Source organism: Haliotis rubra, unplaced genomic scaffold (genome assembly GCF_003918875.1).
Source record: "Haliotis rubra isolate DU_JTF1 unplaced genomic scaffold, ASM391887v1 Scf7, whole genome shotgun sequence".
NCBI classification, from domain to species: Eukaryota; Metazoa; Mollusca; class Gastropoda; order Lepetellida; family Haliotidae; genus Haliotis; species Haliotis rubra.
Window position 1 is genome coordinate 2,796,799 of NW_025767412.1, and position 11,452 is coordinate 2,808,250.

The window sequence follows — 11,452 nt, forward strand, 5'->3', positions numbered from 1 at the left end:
TCTCAGCGGTATTCTGCATTATTCAAGGGACTTAGTATGACTTAACGTGCCTTTCAAAAATATCTTAACAATACCACGGGGCCATTGGTGTCATCTTCACTCATAGTACCCCTCCGAAACTATAACCCAGACAGTGACGTGATAACCGAACACCCTTAAAACAAGACCACCTTATCTCCCAGTTATATTCTGCCCTCATCCCAGCAAACCAGGGGCTGATAGTGTGAGAGTCGGTCAGTGGAATGAGGCCTCAGCAGCAGCAGCAGATGTGCTGGTGCACTTTCTAATGGGACATCCAATCCACAATTTAGTGGACGGTGTACTCTTCAGGGAAAGAAACCTTTCAAAATTTCCTACTTGACAACAGGACCAGTGAGTGGACAATAATTAGTGGCCCTGTCTGTACTTCACTGGTCCAAAATAACATTCGTATAGATTTCGATACAAAGACTATCGATTCAAAATCCACTGGCGTCCAGGACCACTGCAAATTTCATTTAGTGGTCCTGGTGAATTTGTACTAGCCAGGGACCACAGGACCAGCGTAAATTTCGCACACTGCTCTTTCTGAAAGACGCCATTATACCTGAGTCAGTCTTTGTAATATTCGATCTCGTTATACAAATAACGAGTTGTGCAATGTGCTAAAAGCGTTCTTAATTCGTAAAAATAAGATTGAGAACCTCTCCTTCTTGAAGGTATTATACCTTGAATGACTGACGTGTGTGTCGCACACAGCAATGTTCCAACTGTATGGAGAGTGTCACCTACCTATATACACTGTAGTTGTTACACGACTATTTCAAACCATTTTGGTTCAAAATAATTATTTCTTAAACAATATCCAATTCAGGCTGCAACTGACCTCCGTAGGTTTTATTTTTTCATTGAAATTAGTTTTTCGCATCAAGATGTGTTTATCATATGGTAATTACTGTGTTCTGAAGCTGTGTTTAGGGAACACTCGGCACTGAGCTACCGACAGAACCTCCGCGTTCGTTGCACGGAAGAAAAACGCTTGGGCACAATTTCTTTTAAAACATTCACGTCATTGTCGAAGGCAACATGTTTCTCGGGATGATCCAAACGTGACCAGTACGACATCTTAATTTTGTTGTCATGGCAACACGTCGACAATTGTGAAGACTATTTTAACCTAGTTTTCCATAACAGTAAGCAGCAACCCAGTAAACGACATGGACCACGACTGAACTACCAAGATATAAACTGCCCAACAGCCACGATAATAATGATAAACAAAGGACTTGCCACAGTCATATGATATGTTTGTCTGACGTCGCACTCTGCAGTATAACAGCTACATGAGTTTAGACCAGATAATTCAGTGATTACAAACACAAGCATGTAGATATACTCAACTGGGATCAAATGACAATCATCAACACAGCGAGGCTCACCGCCAATCCTGTTAGTCGCCTCTTGCGACAATTATCGGTTAATGAATACAAATTGTAACCCTGTTTTTTGCGGCCCATGGTCCTATGAAGTCCCTGCTTGAAACAGAACCACTTGCACAATTCCGACTGCATTGAATGCATTGATTATGAATAAACTAATATCATACTTTGAAATTTCCAATTGCGTAGATCGATGTTCATGCTGTTGATTACTGGATTGTCTGGTCCAGATCCGATTATTTCCAGACCGCCGCCATATAGCTAGAATATTGCTGAGTGTGGCGTAAAACTCAACTCACTCACTCACTCACTCACTCACTTTGCTATTTCGTTCTTAATTAAAATTCATTTTTCAGTCAAATAAGTACATCAGTACACGTTTCAGTACATGAGTACGAGAGACTCGATTATTTACAGACCGCCGACATACACTCACTCACTCACTCACTTTGCTATTTCGTTCTTAATTAAAATTCATTTTTCAGTCAAATAAGTACATCAGTACACGTTTCAGTACATGAGTACGAGAGACTCGATTATTTACAGACCGCCGACATACAGCTGGAATATTGCTGCGTGCGGCGTAAAACTAAACTCACTCACTCACTCACATGAGTACGAGAAGATGTTAAGAGATGCTACTTATTGTTTTCCTGCCTGTCGACTGTTACGAAAGGGATTTAAACAGGACCGGTCGACGCGGGAACTGTATGTTTTAACTGAGTGGTATCCATTTTAAACTCACTTGGCACTATCGGTAGCAGTATACAGCCGACATCTGTCCGGATCGGTACAAGCAAGCACAAGCACACGCACATGCACATGCACACGCACGCGCGTACGTATGCATATGTCCTTAACACTGTACTCGACGTTAAACCCTGTTTCACGTATCTTCATCCAACAATGAGCGGCGGAAAGGTGGGGTTTTCGGATTGGCGGGGTTTTATTCATCTTCCCACCAACGCAAAGCCTATTTATTCAAATAAATGTCTATGCGATTTAAATATGAGTATGTATATTAAGGAGTACGGATGTCGGTATTGACCCCTGACCTCTGTCCACGACCTTGACCCGACAGGTGTCCTACATCCTGTCACCAGCCATTTAGCCACTTTACGGCCCAGCAAAAACCCAGACACGCTATAACGAAGGATGCCTTATAGCGGGTGCTTAGACATGATAAAATTGCTTTTGTTAATGGCTAGAATTGCTTGAATTTGCCGGATATAGACGGGCTACAATTCACACCTACAAAGTCAACACGCCATGCCAGGACACCCAATTCAACGTATATATGCCAATCGACGATAACACATACTGTGGACATTTGTTTCCACGAGGAATGTTTTTATTTTGACGTGACGTCACAGGCACGGAGCATCAAAGTAAAAAATTCTATTTATAATCGTCGTATGTATATAAATAGCCGTGAATGGTGCAAGTTACGCGTGGTAAGCGTTTAAAAGGAGTAGATTTCCAGCGATAATAAAGCCCGCCTGGGAGTAGGTGTGGATGCAAGCGTAAATCTTTAAAGGGAATTATTAAAGCGACGCGAGTTTAATATCACTTGTGCCATGTGGGGATCGCTGCAGATTGGCTCAACCATTGATCCGTCTGAGACAGCATAACACGTCGCGACATAGTTGTCAAAAACGACATCTCAACAATATCAGCTCATTTAAACATGACCAGCTGCCTTTCAAATTGAAAAAATGTTGTTTGTTTATAATTGCTACACTTCAGTCGCGGAATGCTGATGAAACTTTTAAAAGATTAAAAGTACCGTACCTACACAAAGCGATATACTAGACTTTACGGCAGGAATGCTACGTATTCGACTTTTAATGTACGGGTGCTACTCTTGTATAAAGAAGGGAGACAGTAAACATTAATTATAACTCTCCTCGACAACGTGTCATGAGACATTTATACCTACACCCATGTAAGAAATAACATACAGGTAACATGTCTTCGTGCCGGGTGCTGATTAACAGGTGTCGCGTGTACCGTGCACGTGGACATATGTTTCTTGTATAGTTGGATATGATGGACTCTGCTTTAAGCAGAGATTGTTTACCTTTATGCAAATAGTTAGGTCGCAATTGCTTATTGATCTTACAGTGTATTTATAAGAACACATGTTTTACAACTATGAAACCTAGGAAGACCGTGCAGATCCGTGTTAGAATGGATCTTCAGCAACCCATGCTTGTCTCCCCATGAAGATCCGTGATAGAATTGGTCTTCAGCAACCCATGCTTGTCTCCCCATGAAGATCCGTGATAGAATTGGTCTTCAGCAACCCATGCTTGTCTCCCCCATGAAGATCCGTGTTAGAATTGATCTTCAGTAACCCAAGATTTATTTGAAAGGCGACAAGTGGGATTAGCTTCTATCGATGCTCAAGTTGTAAATCACTGGATTGTATGGTCCAGACTCCAGACTTTCATTTTAGACTTTTTCTAAATTATTTTGTGGGTGTTGGAGACTGATATGTCGCTTTTGGCTGGCTGTATTTGCTATATAGTCATGGAGAACAAACATACAACCATCTGCGTGTAGGAAGATCACATTGGGACTCGTGTGAAGGAACTGACGTATATTCCATGTCAAAACATGCATGATTAATATATAGTCAAGTAACAGGTTGAGGGGTCACCTTGACTTGACGTCTTCCTGATTTGGGGACACACTGACAAACAGTATGTACCTGATTTGGAGTCATGTGGACACATGCCCTTTAACACGTTTTCTGGTCATTCATACTTTCAGGCCATAATGTAAAACTCAGGCTGGTACGTTGATGTAAAGTTTTTTAGATAAATTGACACAACATGTTTGTAAGACACATTGACACATGACATGTAACATGTTAGTGGGACATATTGACACATGACATGTAACCTGTGTGGGACATATTGACACATGGCATGTGACATGTTAGTGGGACATATTGACACGTGGCATGTAACCTGTGTGGGACATATTGACACATGACATGTAACCTGTGTGGGACATATTGACACATGACATGTAACCTGTGTGGGACATATTGACACATGACATGTAACCTGTGTGGGACATATTGACACATGGCATGTGACGTGTTTGGGGACATATTGACACATGGCATGTGACATGTTAGTGGGACATATTGACACATGACATGTAACCTGTGTGGGACATATTGACACGTGGCATGTAACCTGTGTGGGACATATTGACACGTGGCATGTAACCTTTGTGGGACATATTGACACAGGCATGTAACCTGTTTGGGGACATATTGACACATGGCATGTGACGTGTTTGGGGACATATTGACACAGGCATGTGACGTGTTTGGGGACATATTGACACAGGCATGTAACCTGTTTGTGGGACATATTGACACATGACATGTAACCTGTGTGGGACATATTGACACGTGGCATGTAACATGTTTGTGGGACATATTGACACATGGCATGTAACCTGTTTGGGGACATATTGACACATGGCATGTGACGTGTTTGGGGACATATTGACACAGGCATGTGACGTGTTTGGGGACATATTGACACAGGCATGTAACCTGTTTGGGGACATATTGACACATGGCATGTGACGTGTTTGGGGACATATTGACACAGGCATGTAACGTGTTTGGGGACATATTGACACATGGCATGTAACCTGTTTGTGGGACATATTGACACATGACATGTAACCTGTGTGGGACATATTGACACGTGGCATGTAACCTGTGTGGGACATATTGACACATGGCATGTGACATGTTTGGGGACACATTAACACGTAGGATGTGACGTGTTTAAGGGACACGTTGACACATTTTCTCCCACGCATTGGTGGTACATATTTGAAACAGGTTATCGACACACTGACACAATAATATGACACCCTGGGGGGCACTTTGACACTTGTCATGACATTTATTGTATGTCTACTTCAAACCACCAAGCCATAAGGGCTTCATAGAAACTACATCACTACGCTTGAGTTATTAATAATTTGTCGGTGTTATTTAACAGACGCTACCTTGGGCGTAAGGTGACAGGTGTATTGTGAATCTGGTTCTGTTCCATACCAAGCAACATTCTTCACAATTAAACAAATCGTCTCACACGTTGATAGGACTAAATCCTCGCGCCATTCACACCATATTTCCTGACTGGTGAGTTTGACGGAATCAATATTGGGAAGCACACGTGGTCCCCTAAATCGCTCACCTTACCTGACAGCGACCCAGGTGTCACAGCGGTGTCTCGTATTGAAACCATATCGTGATATATACCTATATCCCTCTAATCTACCTTGTTCTTTAAATATTGCGCCACATTAACTAGCAGGATTGCCGTGCTTCTTTTATGTTTCCTAGGGGCGGCGGGGTAGCTTAGTGGTTAAAGCGTTTGCTCGTCACATCGAAGAACCAGGTTCGAATACCCACATGGGTACAATGTGTGAAGCCCAGTTCTGGTGTTCCCCACCGTGATATTGCTGAATATTGCTAAAAGCGGCGTAAAACTAAACTCACTTACTCAGTTTTGTGATTAATATCACCTATCAGGTAAATTTTGATTCCCAACATGGGTAAAATGTGTAAAGTTCATTTTTGTTGTCGGTCGTGATATTGCTAAGCGGCGTAAAACGATACTCAGTCACACCAGTGGAAGAGATCTCATCTAAGTAAAGACGGTGGCTGGTTGAGAAATGTTCATGACGTTGAAATCTCCAAACTATGCGTGTCTCATTACCCGGAAGCGGTGTTCATGCCTTCCCGCAATAAAATAAAATGAAGTGTCGGAATGTACAAGTCTCACTTTTATTGCAGACGTATTATGACTGACTTTAAATATTATAATTTACAAAGGGTGACAGTTATAGAAAGTAAAGAAAACGCCTAACTAGCTCCAGATACACCTGAATTCCCAAGACGGCATCGTTCCTGGAGTGCCACATCTGGCCGCTATATTAATCTTGCTGCAGCAGAGGCCGAGGGTCCCTCCTGCCTGTAGTCACCTATACTGGGGGGTCGTTTCCTTCCCCATATTTATTCAAGCATTTATAACATGAACAATACACATTGGTATGGATATAACAGACCCTGCTCCAACCCCAACCCCCATCCCGCACCCCCCTGTTCACTGCCGCTGGTATCCTTGGGCTGCTGTCTTTGATCACAGGAACTTTATCGGGACTTTAATCCATTTATTGAATCTTACTTCCACGTTATTAGACACCGACAGTTCAATCCGGCAACAGTAACTGATTAACGTCCAGGAGAATGCAGATTACACCGTTAAAGAGCGCGAAGAGGCCCTCTCGAAAGTCACAGCCTGTTTAATAAGGGGACTTTTGGCCCAACCTACCCCCGGAATGTTTAGCATTCCTGAAGGTGATAGATTAACATGGTTATAGGCGATTATGTTCATTCATGAGTCTTATCTGAGATTTATTTACATGGTATCGTCTTTTACAAACGCCAAGCGTGGAATATGCTCACACAAACACAGAGGACATGCGTATACCATTCAGGGAATGAAGTCCCGCGTGACTGAGGCCGCGCGCTCTCCCAACGACAAGATCAAAGAACTGCTATAATATATATAAAATTGTAGGTGCCTGTCGACTGACGACACGCGACATTTTTGTACCTTGCATCACGCCGTTAGCGTGAAGAGTGCTGAATATGTCAAGAATGCTACATTCACACCTTCCCTTGATTCGACTTTTAAATGAAGAGTCAATTGAATATTCATAGCGTGTAGCTGTGTTTAGCTTTGTATGGATTAACTTCCACTTCGTGTAGATTGTTCGGATTCCTGTTACTTTAACGTGGAAAACTGGACTGTTGTTTGCCCCATTCAGCCCAGTCATCAAAGTGTCATTTCATCTTACAGTTTGCGGGCTTCCCTCAGCACAATATAACTATGTACAGTCATTTTCACTCGGCAGCTGCTAACAATTGTAGGAAGGTTGTTTGATCCCAGCTTTAACAATGTACGTTACTCGACAGGCCCTCATGTCTTTGCGAGGATTAAAGATTTTGAAAAAATATAAAAACTTTGAGAAGACCCCCGACTCGAAATGCCTCACACTGCAATACATTATGACAAGGCCGGACACTTCGGTGTACCCCACCCGCCTGGTTTGCCGATCGCTACGCTACCATCGCATGCAATCGATTAAAACTTAATGTAAACATAATCATGGATGATTGGACTATCGACCACCACTCATGACACCTACCAATTCTTTATTGTTATTTCTGCAAGTCGATTGAAACCCGATTTTGACCCTCAACTAAACGATCTTGACACAAATGGATGACGATATGTCCGGACAAAACAGGGGTGTGCTCGAAGAAAGCTCTCGCCGTCCACATCACCACCCCACATCACCAACTCACCGTCCACATCACCACCCCACAGCACCAACTCACCGTCCACATCACCACCCCACAGCACCAACTCAACCTCTACGTCCACCTCCTCCCCACCCCCCCACACACACACCAGCATCAACTCAACTCACCGTCCACACGTCACCACCAGCACCAATTCAACGCCTACCTCACCACCCTAGCACCAACTCAACACTCTCATCTCAACGCCCACCACCCTAGCACCAACTCAACGCCTACATCACCACCCTAGCACCAACTCAACGCCTACATCACCACCCCCTAGCACCAACTCAACGCCTACATCACCATGCCTAACCTCACCACCAACCATAGCACCAACTCAACGCCTACATCATCACCACCCTAGCCCCTACCAACTCTCCAACGCAATCACCACCCCTAGCACTAACACCATCACCACCTACATCACCACGCCTAGGCATTTAACCAACGCCTACATCACCGCCTTGCACCCTTCAGCGCCTCATCACCACCCTAGCACTACTCAACGCCTACCACCACCCTAGCACCAACTCAACGCCTACATCAACCCCTAGCACCAACTCAACGCCTACATCACCACCTAGCACCAACTCAACGCCTACATCACCACCCCTAGCACCAACTCAACGCCTACATCACCACCTAGCACTAACTCAACGCCTACCACCACCCTAGCACCACTCAACGCCTAATCACCACCCCCTAGCACTAAACTCAACGCCTACATCACCACCCCCTAGCACCAACTCAACGCCTACATCACCACCCCTAGCACCAACTCAACGCCTACATCACCACCCCTAGCACCAACTCAACGCCTACATCACCCCCTAGCACCAACTCAACCCATACCATCACCACCCCCTAGCACTCAACTCAACGCCTACATCACCACCCCCTAGCACCAACTCAACGCCTACATCACCACCCCTAGCACCAACTCAACGCCTACATCACCACCCCTTGCATTAATTCAACGCCTACATCACCACCCTAGCACCAACTCAACGCCTACTTCCTTGCACCACCCCTAGCACCAACGCCTACATCACCACCCCTAGCACCAACTCAACGCCTACATCACCACCCCTAGCACCAACTTCAACGCCTACATCACCACCCCTAGTACCAATTCAACGTCTACTTCACCTCCCCCAGCATCATCTCAACGCCTACATCACCACCCCTAGCACCAATTCAACGCCTACATCACCACCCCTAGTACCAATTCAACGCCTACATCACCACCCCTAGTACCAATTCACCGCCTACCTCACCACCCCTAGCACCAATTCAACGCCTACATCACCACCCCTAGCACCAATACAAGCTGGACGCCGAGCTGGTCGGACGTGTTTTCTGGAGCTCCTATATCAAAGGGTTATGTAACCACATAAAGCCAAGAGCGATGACACCCAAACAAGGTGCGATACATACTACAGCACTGTTGTGAATCTGAATGACAATAATTGCGAATTCTTGGATAAATGTGGATGTGCTGTCCTGTAGAAAGACCTGAAGGAACAACATGGTGAACCGACACATCTCTGATTCACCTGACCATGACACTCTGCGAGAACTTTGAACTCCTTGAAGACAGACAAACATGTCAACAAAAGCTGCTTATCAAACAGACTATCAATGTACAATGTTGCGAAAGACAAATGTGCAGATTTTCCTGAAGGGATGCTTATCAAACGAGTAAAGCAATCGGGACAACTGAAAACTGTTCCAGAAAAGTACGCTTCTGATGTGTACCTGCTGTATAGATACATACGTGGATCTGTGCCAGCTCATGTGATACAGAGTGAAGTCATGAGTAAACAGAAAACTCGATCAGATGATTATACTGATATAGAGAGCTCAGACAATAGCTTGAATAATAGGGACACGTTAGCTCGTATGTTCACTAAACTGATGTGTTTTCATGAAGATATGCGTGAAAACTTCATGGATTTAATTGAGAACCTGCAAGATTTCAAGTCTCAGTATGAGAGCGACATGCGGGATATGATAGGGGTCCTTGAACACAAGAATGATGAAATCAAAATATACCACAGTGAAGTCCAGAAGCTCAAAGGCAATGTAGACAAATTGAAATCCGAAATCACTACATTAAAGAGTGAACTCGAAAGGAAAGATATTGACATTAAGGACATGAAAGACACTCTAAACACAGCAATAAATGGGATAAATAAAACAACTTGTGCAATTGATGGCAAAATTGACTGTATGAATACCAGAAATAAGCTGCTCTATTCAGAGGCAGTTAACAACCCAAGCTATGGTAAGACCACATCAAGGCCAGTCATTGCTGAAGGCCAATCAACTCCAAGCCATGATGTAACACACCGTGCAGTACAGCAGAGTCCCAGTCTGCGACGATATCCATCCACCACCAAGCTCAGAAGACAGCTTACTTCTTCTTGATGATAGTCCACCCCACGAACACGTGCCAGACACGGATGACTCTTCCAGCACGAGATACAAGCCAACCTTAACCCAAGACAATACATCTAATCAATCTAAGAAACAACAGCAATCAAGGTCTGTGAGGTTTAACAATCAGTGGAGACGATCCTTCACAGGTGTGGCTAAATACAAAAACAGGAGACTCGTCATGTCATATGTGAGAGCAGACGAATCTTTTGACATAGTGAAAGATGCTATCGTTGACTACGCCAAAGAACGGGGTGTGACCATTACGAATATAATTCTCCTGCGACATTGGGAAGGCTCTAACCCGACCTATACCATCCGTATTGCAGTCCCTGTACAGTGTGCCAAGATAATATTGGACGACAACACATTCTGGCCAGAGAACGTGAACTGCAGAGAATGGGTTCCCCGGAATACATGGTACTCTAATGATAAACAAGGCGAGAGTGAATATTAACCATGATGCCTTATCTTGCAAGTCTGACCATCTATGGATGTACACTGATGACCCTCGTTAACCTAGCGACATGGAACATTCGTGGTATCAAACATGGAACGTCTGAGCTGTGCAATAAGCTCGACATATGTGACGTCGTGCTTGTTACAGAGCACTGGCTAGACATGGAAAATTCACAGTCTCTGGAGACACTACATGACAAATTTAATGTGTATTCTAAATCCAGTTGTGACTCTAACCAGCACCAACGAGGTTATGGAGGTGTAGCCATGTTTGTACGGAAAGGTGACTGGTGTAAAGCTACTCTTATTGACACCCACCACAGCCGCCACGTACTGTGTATCAAACTGCACATCTGTACCAGCCATGTGTATATACTTGGGACTAGACTGCCATCGACAAATGTCCTTGACAGTATGTACTATGAAGAACTGTACTATGTTATGGAACTTTATGATATTCTCTCTCAAGAATACCCAACATACCTCCTAGGAGACTTTAATACTGATATCAGTCATGGTATTAATATGAAACCCAGGGCTAGGTGCCTCTTACGACTGCTTAGCGAACGTCACCTTTATTCTGTGGTTCCACTTGACGAGTCAAGGTACACTTTCCATAGTAAATGTCTTTGTAGACATTGATTCACTAAGCAGTGTAACTGGATATGTCATTGACACTGGCATCCCATATAACATCTCAGATCACCTACCAATACTTGTC

At 44.0% G+C, this 11,452-nt stretch overlaps 1 long non-coding RNA gene across 1 annotated transcript; it reads right to left on the reverse strand.

The window, feature by feature from the left end:
* Positions 1 to 468: 468 nt before the first annotated feature.
* Positions 469 to 11,166, reverse strand: LOC124258677. Its single transcript, XR_006893646.1, has 3 exons — positions 11,130 to 11,166; positions 3,111 to 3,113; positions 469 to 561 (listed from the first exon to the last, which is right to left on the reverse strand). It is a non-coding gene; the product is annotated as an uncharacterized LOC124258677 (long non-coding RNA).
* Positions 11,167 to 11,452: the final 286 nt, after the last annotated feature.